Consider the following 14705-nt stretch of genomic DNA (forward strand, 5'->3'; position numbering starts at 1 on the left):
CTCTCTGTAGGTGATCTAGAAAGTATCAAATAAGAAAATAGGACAAAACAGGATACAAGTGTTTGAAGCACTCAAATATTCAAAATAAAAAGGAGTGAAATATTGATTGTTCCATGCAAATTGACTATAATTGGAAGAAGCAGTAAAAATCAGTGCTTGCTCAAAGCCAAAGTAGTTGCTCAACAATCTCCAATCAAATTGTAAACAACTGCCTGAGAGTTATCAGCTGATCCATCTATAACGAGGTCTCTAAACTGCAATTGTCTGATCTGTATTGTAACCCTTGCTTCATAATTTATAAAATAAAACTCATATGATGTGAACAATTGAGAAAACTATGTTATAAAAGGCAATAAATATCCAATCGAAAGAAAGAAATCTCTACTTGATTGGTTTCGTTTTTGCTTTTCTGAACAAATCCCCCATTTCACTTAAAAAAGGGATATAAATCATAGCACTTGAGACTATTTTAGCAGTGGCTTTTAAATATATAGTTAATACAGGAATGACTTCATTTGTATAGGTACTGAGTATACAAGTTTGTTTTCACTCATTATCTATTCCATTATCATAAACTCCATGTAGGGTGTGCAGGGCAGAAAAATGATATTACACCTATCCTATATAATAAAAGGCTAATATGCAAATTGACCGAATGGTGGAACGACTGGTCGCTATGACGCACACTGACCACCAGAGGGCAGACGCTCAATGCAGGAGCTGCCCCCTGGTGGTCAGTGCCCTCCCACAGGGGGAGCACAACTCAGCCAGAAGCCAGGCTCATGGCTGGCGAGAGCAGCGGTGGTGGCGGGAGCCTCTCCCACCTCCACATCAGTGCTAAGGAGCAGCAAGCCAAGCGGTAAGGAGCAGCCAGCAGGTGGGCGGACATCCCCCGAGGGCTCCCGGACTGTAAGAGGGTGCAGGCCAGACTGAGGGCACCCCCCCCCCCCGAGTGCACAAATTTCATGCACCGGGCTTCTACTTTAATATTTAAAAGGTCCAATAATTAGCAGTCAATGTCAGAGTCAGGATTTAAAACCAAACATTTAAACTTTTCATCATTGCATGCTATCTCCTTTACTAACTGGAAAAAGGATTAACAATGGTTTGGATTTAATTTCAAACAAAGTGTTCTAAAAATCGCATTTCAATTCATTCAAAAATATTTAATAAGAACTGATCATATATTTTGGAGTACTTTTCAAAAACATAGTGACAAATAAGATATAATTTTTACCCTAAGGTCCACAAGCTTTGGAAAGATACATAGAACAATGAACTAAAGTAGTAATATAAATTTTTCTCCTCACCATTTATCTCCTCTATGCCTTATTCCACAAAAGCTTGCAAAAGTAGAGAGACTGCATTTTGTCCAGAGATTCTGGAATGTTTTATTGAGAATGTGGTACTAAATCAGTTATTAAATGAAATAGGAATTTGCCCAAATAGCCTGGAAAATACTATTTCAGTTGGAGGGATCTCAATGTACACACATTCAAATATATAAAATTGAATGTTGTTACCAGTAAATACTACATTATTTTACTTTTAAATACTATTTCCAACTTTTGAAGCTTAGTATAAATTATTAATTAAATTCATGAGCACTTTATTCTTATAAAGAAATTAGTATACTAAATATCTATATTCCTTTTTTCTCCCACAAGGAGAACTAAATGGAAAGATGAATGATTGTCCCCCAAAAATGCAAATAACTTCTCCATGGTTTTCTACCATCACCAGTGGCAAAACATCTGATTTGCATTCATATTCTAAAGCTGTAATTTTATTTATTTTTTTTAAATTTTTTTTTTAAATATATTTTATTGATTTTTTCACAGAGAGGAAGGGAGAGAGATAGAGAGCTAGAAACATCGATGAGAGAGAAACATCGATGAGAGAGAAACATCGATCAGCTGCCTCCTGCACTTCTCCCACTGGGGATGTGCCCGCAACCCAGGCACACGCCCCTGACCGGAATCGAACCTGGGACCCTTCAGTCCCCAGGCCGACGCTCTATCCACTGAGCCAAACCGGTTTCGGCTGTAATTTTAAATTATTAATTTTTACTATACCAAACTGCATACTCTCTCTCTTGAACTTTACATTAACATAATCATTGAACCTCCTTTTATGAGCCAGACAGTAATGCTTTTAGCTTTATTCCCATGATCCCTTTAGCAAAACCATAGTAGGTGCACCTATAAATTGACAAACAGGAGCAGAAACTCCAGATCCAGTATGGCAGTCATCAATCTACCTCTTCTCAATAGCCACTCAGACCTAAGCATTTGGCTAGGTTATGTAAGCACCTAAATAAATAACTTGCATAATTTATTTCATTTCATATTTCACCTTAATTTCATCAATCTTGTTTATACCTATTTAAAAGTGTAATAAATAACAAAATACTTCATTTTTTAAATGCTGATTATAGTTTCTCTGCCAAAGATATATTTTTATTGAAAGTTCATGTAGTACCCTATGAGATTCTTGAATATAGAACAACCTGTAAATGCTTCCTTCCTAATTTTAGCATATACAAAAAATAAGATCATGAACATATGAATATGTTCTAGAATGCTATCTAGTTATCTCAATCAACAAGTGCTTTAGGACAATAAGGGCAATAGAGTGCCATCAATCTAATTTAGTTAGGTAGAATGAAAGATGTTAATTAAGCCATGTATAGACACACAAAATAATCTGCTACAGGCTCCAATGCTTAAGAACATGGGCCCTGAGCGGTTTGGCTCAGTGGATAGAGTGTTGGCCTGTGAACTGAAGAGTCCCAGGTTCGATTCCAGTCAAGGGCATGCACCTTGGTTGCGGGCACATCCCCAGTAGGGGGTGTGCAGGAGGCAGCTGATCGATGTTTCTCTCTCTCATTGATGTTTCCAACTCTCTATTCCTCTCCCTTCCTCTCTGTAAAAAAATCAATAAAATATATTTTTTTAAAAAGAACACAGTAAACAACTACTTGAAGGGGGCATTTATCCAAGACATGGGTAAATGGACTAGTCGGTTAAGGACACACATGGAAAAGATCCAAGGGAGGAGCTTCTGAGATGCATATATCTGCTAGTATCCGCTTATCCACACAAGATGGCTATTTTGTATGGCTTCCCCAACTTTGACACAAAAATAATCTGTTGTCAGCCTCTACCACGAATCCAGTTACATTAATGCTACAGAGACATGTGTGATTCTGCTGAAGATTTTGCAATCACAGGGAGCGGTGACACTGTACAAAGTACAACATTGTACTTGAAAAGTTCCCATTTGACATTTATCCTCTCAAGGCTATTCTGGTCTCTCTGACCACTTAATCCTCTTGCCTCCTACCCACACGGTAGTCAGGCTCACTCTTCTCTCATTTCTTGTGCAATGTGCTTCCTACTTGGTCAGAGTCTTGAGGGTGAAAAGGAGCTCCAGGAAGCTCTTTCACTTTGTAAACTCTGTGGTTTTTATAACAGCAAATGATTTTATGATGTGAATGTTTTAGTTTTGTCATCAGAAAAAATTAATAAATAAAAAATTACATATGAAGAAAAGGGCTTCAATAAGATTAAATCAGTGGTTCTCAACCTTCTGGTCCTTTAAATACAGTTCCTCATGTAGTGACCCCCAACCATAAAATTATTTTCATTGCTACTTCATAACTCTAATGTTGCTACTGTTATGAATCGTCATGTAAATATCTGATATGCAGAATGGTCTTAGGCGACCCCTGTGAAAGGGTCGTTCGACCGCCAAAGGGGTCGTGACCCACAGGTTGAGAACCGCTGGATTAAATAAATGAATAAGGATTATGTGTCAGGCAACTGTGAATCCCTAGTACTTAGGATGATGAATTTGTTCATAGAAGGCTCCCAACAAATGTTGGTAATGATATGGCAATTATTCCAAGTGAGAAAAGTGTGTAACAATACACACTTTAGGAAAATTAGTGTGATAGGGAAATATAGTATGCATTCCTTGGAAAGTAGACAGGTGAATTACTGATACAATGGGGAAAAAGGTGAAGTCGGAAAGAAGAATGGCTTGGATTAGTCTATTATTTAAAAAATGTTCTCTGTGAGTGTTCACTAGGAACCACACACCTCTTAGAGAAATTTCCCTGCCCCTCTCCCAACACTCATGGGTAAATATGAAACAGTCTACTTAGTTTCTTTTGTGCATATAACTCAAATTCTCATTATATATTTAGTTTCTATCCGTTGCTTATAAGTTATTTCCCAAATTATCCTGTAAGTCTCTCAAAGGCAAAATAATATCTGTCTCCTCCCCACAGACAATATATTACCCAGGGCCTAGCTCAGTGCTTAAAACAAATCGACCTACTATAGACTAAGTATTGTTCTACAACCACATTTATCTCCTTAACAATACATCTTAGAAATCTTAACCGTGACAGTATTTAAAGAACTACAGCATTCATTTACCTTCTTACTAAACAAGTAACATAGAAATGATTGTATGACTATTTTAAAGTTTAATTATCCTATATAATAAAAGGCTAATATGCAAATTGTCCCCTAGACCGGGTGTTCAACCAGGAGTTTGACCAGGGAGTGGGTCAGCTGGCCAACTGCCTGTGGCCCCTCCCCAGGTCAGCCGGCCTGACTGACCCTGATCAGGGCAAACCAGCCAGACCCCACCTGTGCACATATTCGTGCACCGGGCCTCTAGTACTACTATATAATTATAGGGATGTATGGATGTTTAAAAATTTTTCAATAAATATGCATTTAAATAGTTTTGCTTCTTCCTTTACAATCTGTTTGCTTTTTGGAGTCTTTTTCTTGCCTTACTTTATTGGCTGAAATTACATTACAATTTTGAGTAGAAGTGATGAGAGCAGACATTCTTGCCTTGTTCCCAAGATTAGCTGAAAAGCATTTGGTCTTTCACCATTAAGTATCATATCAGCCATTCACTTATTAAAGATGTTCTATATTAAGTTAAAGTTCCTTATTCTCCTAGAATATTTGCTAAGAGTTTTTATCAAGAATGGCTCAGTTGAGTGGAGCATCGTCCTGTGCACCAAAAAGGTTAAGGTTTCAATTCCAGGTCAGGGTACATAACTAGGTTGCGGATTTGATCCCTGGTTGGGTCGTGAATAGAAGGCAACCAATTGTGGTCTTATAAGTTGGAAAGTGTCTCCTCCTCTACATTTTCCTGAAAAAACATTGCATAAAATTGGTATTATTCTTCCTTAAAAGTTCAGAAAATTTTATTGGGTCATCTGTGCTGGAAGCTTACTTTCCTGGAAGACTTTGGAGTATTATTTTGCTTTAAACTTAGGGTATTTTTAACAGCTGTATTGAAATAGAATTTATATGCCATTAAATGTACTCATTTTATGCAAAAAATTCAATGATTTTTAGTAAATCTATAGGTTTGTGCAATCATCACCACATCCACTTGTAAAAGAGTTGCATCATCTCCAAGGATAACTTGTGCCCACTTGTAGTCCCTCACCATCCCCACTCCCAGTGCCAGGCAAACACCAATCTACTTTCAAATTCTGTAGATTTGCGTCTCTGGACATCTTATATAAGTGAAAGTATATAATATGCAGCCTTTTGTGTCTAGCTTCTTTTATTCAGCATAATGTTTCTGAAGCTTTATTCATGCTGTAGCATGTATCAGTATTTTATTATTTTTCATTGCTGAATAGTATTCCAAGGTGAGGATATAGCTCATTTTGCTTATCTGTTCACCAGTTGATTTGTGATAGAAAGGTTTTAACTATAAATACAGTTCTTTGGAAAGATATGAAACTATTCAGGCTATATATTTCTATTTGTGAGTACATAATCTATCTTTGAAGATTCAGAAGAGCATTTCTGGGGATAAATAAATTCCTAGAAAAGTAACTATGAAGATAGTAATTGTGAACATCTCTAATATAACAGATATTTTTAAAACAATTATTTACCTTTCACTCCAGATGTATTGAACCAGTTGACAATGTCTTCAATCATATACATATGGATATATATGTATATCCTATATAATAAAAGCATAGTATGCAAATTGTCCCCTCAACCAGGAGTTCGACCAGGGGGTGGGGCCGGCCAGGGGAAGGAAGGGAGGCCCTGGCCAGCAGCCAGCAGCCAGCAGCAGCTGAGGACCCTACCAGTACACAAATTCCACGCCTTGGGCCTCTAGTATATGTATAATTCACCACTTATCACCAATACATGGAATCTATCAATGATTTCATCTTTGTCCGAGCTCATCAGCAAGACTATGTCACTATTGTGTTAATTTGCACTGATTTGAATATTAGTAAGGTTATGTATTTATTATTCATTTATATTCCACCCATCTCAGCCAAGTTCTTCCCCTTTTATGAGTCACAGGGTACTCTCACTGTACCCTATTCTGAAGTGCCTGGTGACACAACTCTTGTGTATGTCACTATTGTGTTAATTTGCACTGATTTGAATATTAGTAAGGTTATGTATTTATTATTCATTTATATTCCACCCATCTCAGCCAAGTTCTTCCCCTTTTATGAGTCACAGGGTACTCTCACTGTACCCTATTCTGAAGTGACACAACTCTTGTGTTAGTATTTTGTACAGATACACCCCAAAAATTTTCTGAATAATTGATAGATTAGTCTATTTCTTGTTAGCTTACCATCCACTTTTGCCTTCTCTCCATTAAATGATCACAAAATTCTTAAGAACAAGGACCAATTTACATGCATCATTATATCCTGACCATGATACAAAAAGTCACTTTAACATTAATAAATATTTGAGTGTTAACTGATGTAAATTTAACTAATTGAACCAAAGCTATGGTTTTAGCATTTACCTCTAATGAAATGGAAGGCAAATGATAAACAGAAACAATCTGTAATCTATACTCACAAACTTAAGCAGTAGGTCACAGTCAGTCAAAGACAGCGTCACAAAGACCAAGGACTGCTTTTAGCAGTGTGTGTGAATATATATATATACATATATATATATATATGAATTTACATATAAAGTATGTAAATATATATGAATTTATATATAAAGCACAGTGTATACAATGATATAGTATGTAAACTACATATGTATATATAAAATACATTACAAAATAATATATGCAATATATATTAAGTATATAATATGCAATAAAATATATTTGTATACTAGAGAATGAAATATCTAATGGATTAAGTATATAAATACATGTTATTATAGCAAAGTCAAGTAAAAAAAATAGTTAAGAAGATAAAGGCTCTTTCCCTTTGAGAAATGAAGCCCACCATTTCAAAATCAACATTTATCACAAGGCACTGTGTTGGCTCCCCCGGTACACCGGGAGCAATACAGGTTTTATGCTAATTATTTCCCTTCCTGCTGGCTACTAGATAGATCTCTGCAGCTCACCACAGTTACATTATAATAGAATGAGATTGTATGAAGACACAAAATCCTCTTATGTAGTCCAATTTAGAACCCATTTCAAAAACTCTCTAGTGCTACACCAAGAAACTGAAATGTGCTGAGAATTTTAGACTTTTTGCATATATTTCTGTTACACTGAAATTTGGTAATGATTTTTGCAAAGGGAATGATTACCGCTTTATAGACAATTTGATAATAAGTTATAGTATATCTGTGAACATATACATATATATATATCCCACGTTCAAAGGCTGTTAAATCACGTTGTTTACCCATATCTTCAGAAAAAAAAAATCACTTCTACTGTCGAGGTAAATAACCTGCTTCCCTATTTATAACGGTCTGGCCCTCTAGCAACTTCAGCATGAAATTATAGCTAATTTGCCTACAAACGTCAGGTGGTCATAATAACCTGGCCACTCAGTGTATATGTGGGTGTGTGTGTGTGTGTGTGTGGGTGTGTGTTACTTGTTCTCTAGGCTGGGTCCCTAGATTTGCTTTTAGTCTTAACATTATGAGAGAAAACATAATCATAGTTTACATTGATAATGACACTAAAATTTTGGGGAAGGAAATGGTATTTGACTTATCCTTGCAAGCAGGAAAGACATGCTGTTCTTTATATTAACTAGTGAACGCATTTAGAAGAGCAATGAAATTTATTCTAGTCTTGAATCCTAGCAGGCCTCATATTTTATCAAAAGAGTACATAATAATTTCAATGGAGCTTTTAAAATTTTATTCAAATCAATTAGCTATTTAATACCTACCATTTACTTTCTTACTAACTCACCTGAAGAAAATAACCTGTAAATAATATAATTAGTAGCTAAGTCACTAAAATAAAACAGGACAAATGGACTATCAGCATTCCTGGGCAATTCGGTTGTAAAATCTAAGATATTGTATTAGCCTTGTGTCCAACTTCACAAATTAAACCACTGAATTAACATTGCAAAAGCTTTATATTTTTAGTGTTGATAGAAATTTGGTAACTAACCAAATGAAATCAATGGCAATTCCTATTTATGTTATAACTAGAGGCCTAGCACGCAGGAAATCGTGTGCTAGTAGCTCACTTCCACTTGCTTCAGCTGGCTGCCCCACCCATCACTGCTCACAGCTCTCCACCACTAGTAGCTCATGACCCAACCCACCCGCTGCAAGAGCCGCTGCTCATTTGGCCATGATGGCCATGGGCCTTTTATATAAGAGATAAGTACACACAAGAAGATGAAATATGTAGACTGTAAAAAAATGGAGGGTGGACACTACTCAATTTATATTTTCTTTCTCAAAAGTATTTCACTCTTGTTTTCTTTTTCCTCTTCTTTGTCATCAGAACTCCAAAAACAGCTCAAATGTCCAGATATACTTTTATGTCTCACATAGTAAGCATCGCACAACTTGTACCATATTAATAACACTGAAAAGATCATCTCACATAGGTATATATGAACTTAAATATTACTTCCATGACACTTGCTAATAGCTCCTCCAGAAAAAAGTTCCTCTTATCAAGTGCATATAAAAATCCATGTTCTGGAAGTCTTATAAGTATTCTTTAAAAATATTTCAAGTACTTCTTTATCGAGTGTTATAATGCCAGACACGTACTTGGTTGGAACTTGAAAGATTATTTTTCCAAAGCTTAAATCTAGGTGTGGTCACATTTTAAACATAAAAAGAGAGTGGGTAGATATTAAATTTCCCCATTTTACAGAATTCAACACAGAGCCTTAGAAAAATAAGAGAGCTTTTCAAAAGTGACACCCACCATTAGTCATAACAGCCAGAGGAGAATTCCCATCTTCTGATACCAAATTCAGTGCTTTTCCTACTCATTCATGCTGCCTCCCAGTGGTACTGAATTAGTTTCTCGTGGGAGATTTTTGGACACTAGATTTTCTCTCTGAGGACTTCTAAGAACAGTTTAGCAATTGTATTTGTTGAGTGATATTTAAACAGTAGTTACATTTGCTAAAGACTCAGATGGAGTTAAGGTTTCCTAAAATGGGTAACTAATTTCTGAGCAGTTCCGCACTGACAAGTGTGGCTCAACTACTTGCTGAATGTGAACATTTCAGGTTTCATTATGTGGACCATAACGCACATGGAGAGTAGTAACTATATGGAAATAAGCCACTCAAAGCACAAATGCACCTTGTGTCGAGGCAGCTCCCCTCTCTCCAGTGACTGCTATCCATGCTTGTGTGCCCCCCAGAAACCAAGGCCCGTGGAGATGCAACAAGACACAGCAGGCATCCACAGTGTAAGACAGCGGTTCTCAAGCTGTGGGTCACGACCCCTTTGGCGGTCAAAGGACCCTTTCACAGGGGTTGCCTAAGACCATCCTGCATATCAGATATTTACATAATGATTCATAACAGTAGCAACATTACAGTTATGAAGTAGCAATGAAAATAATTTTATGGTTGGGTCACAACATGAGGAACTGTATTTAAAGGGCCAGAAGGTTGAGAACCACTGGTGTAAGAGGTAAAGAGCAACTGATGATTCATTCACTAAAGTATCAACCCCACTTTCTAGTGGGTTTCTTTTGCATAAAATTTTAAAATAAATGAAATAATCAATAGTAACTCCCATGTAAAATTACATTATGGACTGATAATTATAACATAACTAACTATATAAGGTGGGCAAAAGTAGGTTACAGCTGTTCATATGGAAAACAATAAGATACTTAATAAATAACAATACAAGAATAGATTATGTGTTTGGAGTACTCACAGCTGTTACCTTTCTATTGCCATGAATTTCCTTCTGAAGGAAATAGTTTAACCAAAAGAGACAGAAAATAAAGTAAGGAAAGATAGAAGGAAGGGGCAGGGGAAGAAGGAATGAAGGAAAGAAGGAAGAGAAAAGGGGAGGATGGAAATAAATAATAGAAAAATGTTTTCATTATTTAAAAAATGGTTGCTGAAGGAAGAAATCATACATGAAGTCAGATGGGTAAACCTTCTGCTTGGTATTTAACCTGTCCCTCCTAATCTCCTTTTATTTCCCTATCAAACCTCTTTTTAAAGCTCAATTGATTTTCTTTCAGGAAATGTGATCTTGTATGACTGAATAGTTCTTAAAGTTGTTAACATCAATGTAGCCCCTAAACCATAAATGGAAGGGGCATGGTGACATATTTCTTCATCAAAATTATAAATGAAGTATCCAGAGGTTGAGAGCTATGATAAAGAGGGAAACATTCATGCAAATTCAGAAAACTGATTTTTTTTAAAAAAAATCTAGCATCATGCCTATGGGTAAATTGCAACCAAATAGGAGAATGGGTAACTGACAAGCTTTTTTGCATGTAGTGACCTCTCCTTGTACTACAGGAAAACATTTCCACCTAGAGTCCTTTCACAGAATATCTAGAGACCAAATGAAATCAACCATAATGACTACCAGAGCCAGATAATAATCAGTTTTTAATTGAAGCATCAAACCAATTAATTTGTGACAACATCCTATCACTTCTGATTCCTGACCTGAAGTTTCAGAGGACTCACAGGGTTTTCAGGTCTATGGCATCCCTGGGGCATCCCAGTGTTTGGCCTCTTTGAAAATCACATCTATTAGAGAAAGAAATGCTTCCGAGATGGAACCGTAAAACTGGATTTGAAGTTACAAACCAGCCTCACTAGTTTAATCAATTAACTGTCAAGAAACACAATACCTCATATGCACCACTCATATGCATCATATACACAGATTCTTAATACTAGCAGATCTTCCTCTGGTATCAGAGGTGTCTTTCAGAAACACACACACACACACACACACACACACAAAACAACACTGAGCTTTCTATGTATTTACCATGGTTAATTCATTTCAACAAATAAATAATTTGTGCCATGCATGCTGATAACTATATTTAGACAATTAAAATTATTTAGTCACAATAAACTTTCTAAACAGTCTTTTTTAAGAATATAAGCCATCCTTTTTGACATTTCAGCAAGATATTTATTCTTGCCTTCTCCATAGAGTTCTATCCAATGTAATATGTGAATGACAAACTTTATATAAACCTTCCTGGAAATCATGCTATATGTTATTCTGGAATGAAAAAAAATCAGTCAATTGGCCTGATTCCAGTTCCACTAAGTTACACTTAATATATAACATTAACTTATTAATCAAATATAATGGATGCCCTACACATCAGTGATCATCAAACCACTTCAGTCATCATCAATACACAATCCATTCCATTTAAATTCTTAAGGTGAAATACCTGCCAGCGTCTCACAAAACATTTTACTGGTTCTCAGCAGGATGTGCTTCATTTTTTTTTTCTGCCTCACACTCTGAACTGTATTGGAAGTGATGCATGCCACTGGATGGTCATGATAGTACACTGAAGAATATCCTCTTCTTTAAAATGCTCACCACCACTTCCCATATTTGACAAATATTTTTCACGCTTTCAGTATGTGGCCCAATATTTCCCAAATGCTGGATCTCAGCTTTTATTCAGTATTCCCAGAATATTCCACACTCCATCATATATTCTGTCTTATTCAGTATTATTCTGCAGGAGGTTTAACATCACAAGTCTTGTTCGTTAAGAGCCACCTTTACAGGACTCTAAAACTGCGACACCGAGTGTGAAATGACCACAGATTCTATGCACAAACACAACACACTAAGAAAATACATCGCCAGCTGCCCGGCAGACACGGTGTAATCACACCCAGAACATACAATACCCACTCATTTTTCGGGGGGGGGGGGAATGGGGGGGGTTTAGACACAATCATCAAACATAGTCAGTGCCCCCCCCCCACCCAGTACCCAAGGCAATGCCTAGCAGAAATGACTTTTGTTAGTGGCTTGAGCAAGAATTATATCAAAGACAGTGTGAAATGTGAAATGAATCAGACTTCATCAAATAATCTGAACTCCAAGGCTATTACACAGCACTCTCCTGCCTGCCTCCCCCCCCGCGCGCACAGGCGCACACGTGTACACACACACACACACACACACACACACATGCTTAACTTCACCCTCCTTCCTGGCCTGACGTTCTGGCAATGACTCCTTCTCATCTTTATCTCTCCCTCCAAGTCTTTTAGCAGCTTTGCTGTATTCTCAGAGCCAGTCCCTTGGGAAAGGAAATCAGCACAATAGTAGGCGATGAGACTTCACCCTCAGGTGGGAAGGAAGGGAGAAAAAGAAGAGGGTGTGGTACTCTTTTCCTCCACCACACCCCACCCCTGGAGTCGCGCACTCCAGCCCACTGCGGCTCAGGGGAGCACACCGGGCCCCCTTGCTCACCTTCGAGCAGCCTGGCCCGAGGACCAGCCAGCAGGCACTCTCTGCAGAAAACTTCCCTTAACGCAGGCAGATATTCAGGGAGTCGGGCACAATAAGGGGGTAGTTTGAACATACATTGCACGGAGCTCCACGGAGCAAGTCTGAAAGGCACCTTTACACAGGGACCCCCCCCAGACCTGAGCTCTCCATGGCTGCCCACCTTGGGGAACTGGCTGCGAATCTCCCGATCACCGCCGAGGAGGGGCGGGGGCTTAGGAAGAGGGGGGACTGGAGAAGAAGGATATTTACCTCTTGGGATTGCCCTCAGGATCGCGTCCCGGAACTGGCTCCGGCTCAGGGCACAGCTTTTCCGAGCTCAGCCCGCATTCGCACCCGGGTCCCCGCAGCTCTGCGCGCAGCCGGAAGGCGCGCCCGGACCCGACTCCCGTCCCCCGCCCCAGCCGAGCTAGCCTCCCTCCGCCGCGCCCGCTCCGCCACCCCGCGGGCACGCCGGCTCCCCGCGCTCGCCCTCCGCCTCCCGGCGCCCCCACACCCACCGCTCCGCCGCGCCCGCTGGGAGCCTCTAGCGGAGGCGAGAGGAACCGCAACAGACCTGCGGCGCCCGGGTTCCGACGCCGGCGCGTGGAGCCAGCCGGGCGGCGGCGTGGGCTCCGCGCACCACCCGGTCCACCGGCCGAACGCCGCCGCCGCCCCCACCTGCCCACCTGCGCCGGGCTCACCTGCCCCCCGTCCTAGAGGTGCTGGCCGTGCCCACAGCGCCACAGGCCACGAGGGCGTGCGTCTGCGGTGCCAAAGCGGGGGGTGGGGGGGAGTGGGAAGCTGGCAGGAAGAACACACACGCAAATGCACGCCGTAAATCAGCCTGGACTGACGACCCAGCTGGGTACCTCTTTCCAATCGCTTCCCCAAAAAGTGTCAGGACAGGGCACTGCCTCGGGGTTGCTTCCTCGCCCCTGGGCACTGGCTGCATCCGCTACTCTCCGACTTGCCCGCCCCGAGACATGGGCTTGGCGACGCCCGGAGACATCATCCTAACTTGGTTTAAGCCCCCCGCCGTCCCCTCCCCAACATTTAAGTTCTTCTTCCTGACAATTTCGGCAGCGGCGTTGCTGCCTCTTACCTTGAGACGCCGTTACTTCTCTTTCCCGTCCTTAAAATCCACAGCCGAGGCGGCGACGCACGCAGGGCCAGCGGCTTTTCCGCGACTCCCCCTCCCTCCGCTCGGCCGGCGTCTCCTTCCAAGGGGAGCGGGAAGGGCTGGCGGTTTAGAGCTCTCGCGCCGGAGGCGCCTACAAGTCTTCACGCCCGTGGGAACGGAGACGGGGACACCCTTGCTGGCATCCAACCCCTCCGCGTCAACTTGGCTTTCTCTGTCATTCTCTTCTTGAACCCCACAGGCCCATCCTGTCAATTCCAGGGCATCGGGCAGGAAAGGAGCGGGTGGGCTCAGTTGTGGCCGCTCCTCTCTGTTGTTCTCGATATTACCCCCCTTTCCTCCCCTTCCTTTGGAAAATCTACTTCCCGCTCGGATTAGGTGGGGACGAGGCGGAGAGGCGCTGGAAGAAGAGCCACTCCGAGGCGCAGCTTCAGAAGCCTGTCTCCCTGGGCAGCCCTGCGCCAAGCTGCCTTCGCGGAGGAAACTTTGAGCCGACGCCGGGGCGGCCGAGCGGGGCAGGGCGGGCGCCGGGCGCGGGGCGAGGAGCGCCAGGTAAGGAGGCTGCGAGGCGGCGGGCGGCTGCGAGGACCAGGGACACCAGGCAGGCGGCGGCGGGCGGCGGGCGGCGGGCGGCGGGTGGCTGGGTCCCGGCGGCCGGGCTCCGAGCGCGGGTTGCGCACACACGCACACACTCGCGCGCACACACGCACACACTCGCGCGCACACACGCACACACTCGCGCGCACACACGCAGGCGCGCGCAGCCCCGCACGCACGCCCAGCCCCGCGCCCGCCGCCCCAGGCCACTGGCGAGCGAGAAGTCGCGA

The 14705-nt window shown here is 41.3% G+C and overlaps 1 protein-coding gene across 3 annotated transcripts in view; it reads right to left on the reverse strand.

The window, feature by feature from the left end:
• Nucleotides 1–14310, reverse strand: part of LINGO2 (leucine rich repeat and Ig domain containing 2) — a 1208426-nt gene extending 1194116 nt beyond the window's left edge. For 2 of the 3 annotated variants that reach the window (XM_070400858.1, XM_070400856.1), the window contains exon 1: nucleotides 13843–14310. The gene's annotated coding sequence lies outside the window, so the exon portion shown is untranslated. Of the gene's footprint in view, nucleotides 1–13010; nucleotides 13099–13842 lie in introns of those variants that run through there. The other variant, XM_070400857.1, reaches the window with a different exon arrangement.
• Between the last annotated feature and the right edge of the window lie 395 nt (nucleotides 14311–14705).

Source organism: Myotis yumanensis, unplaced genomic scaffold (assembly GCF_028538775.1).
Source record: "Myotis yumanensis isolate MYYU_CA2020_CCGP unplaced genomic scaffold, mMyoYum1.0.hap1 SCAF_21, whole genome shotgun sequence".
NCBI lineage: Eukaryota > Metazoa > Chordata > Mammalia > Chiroptera > Vespertilionidae > Myotis > Myotis yumanensis.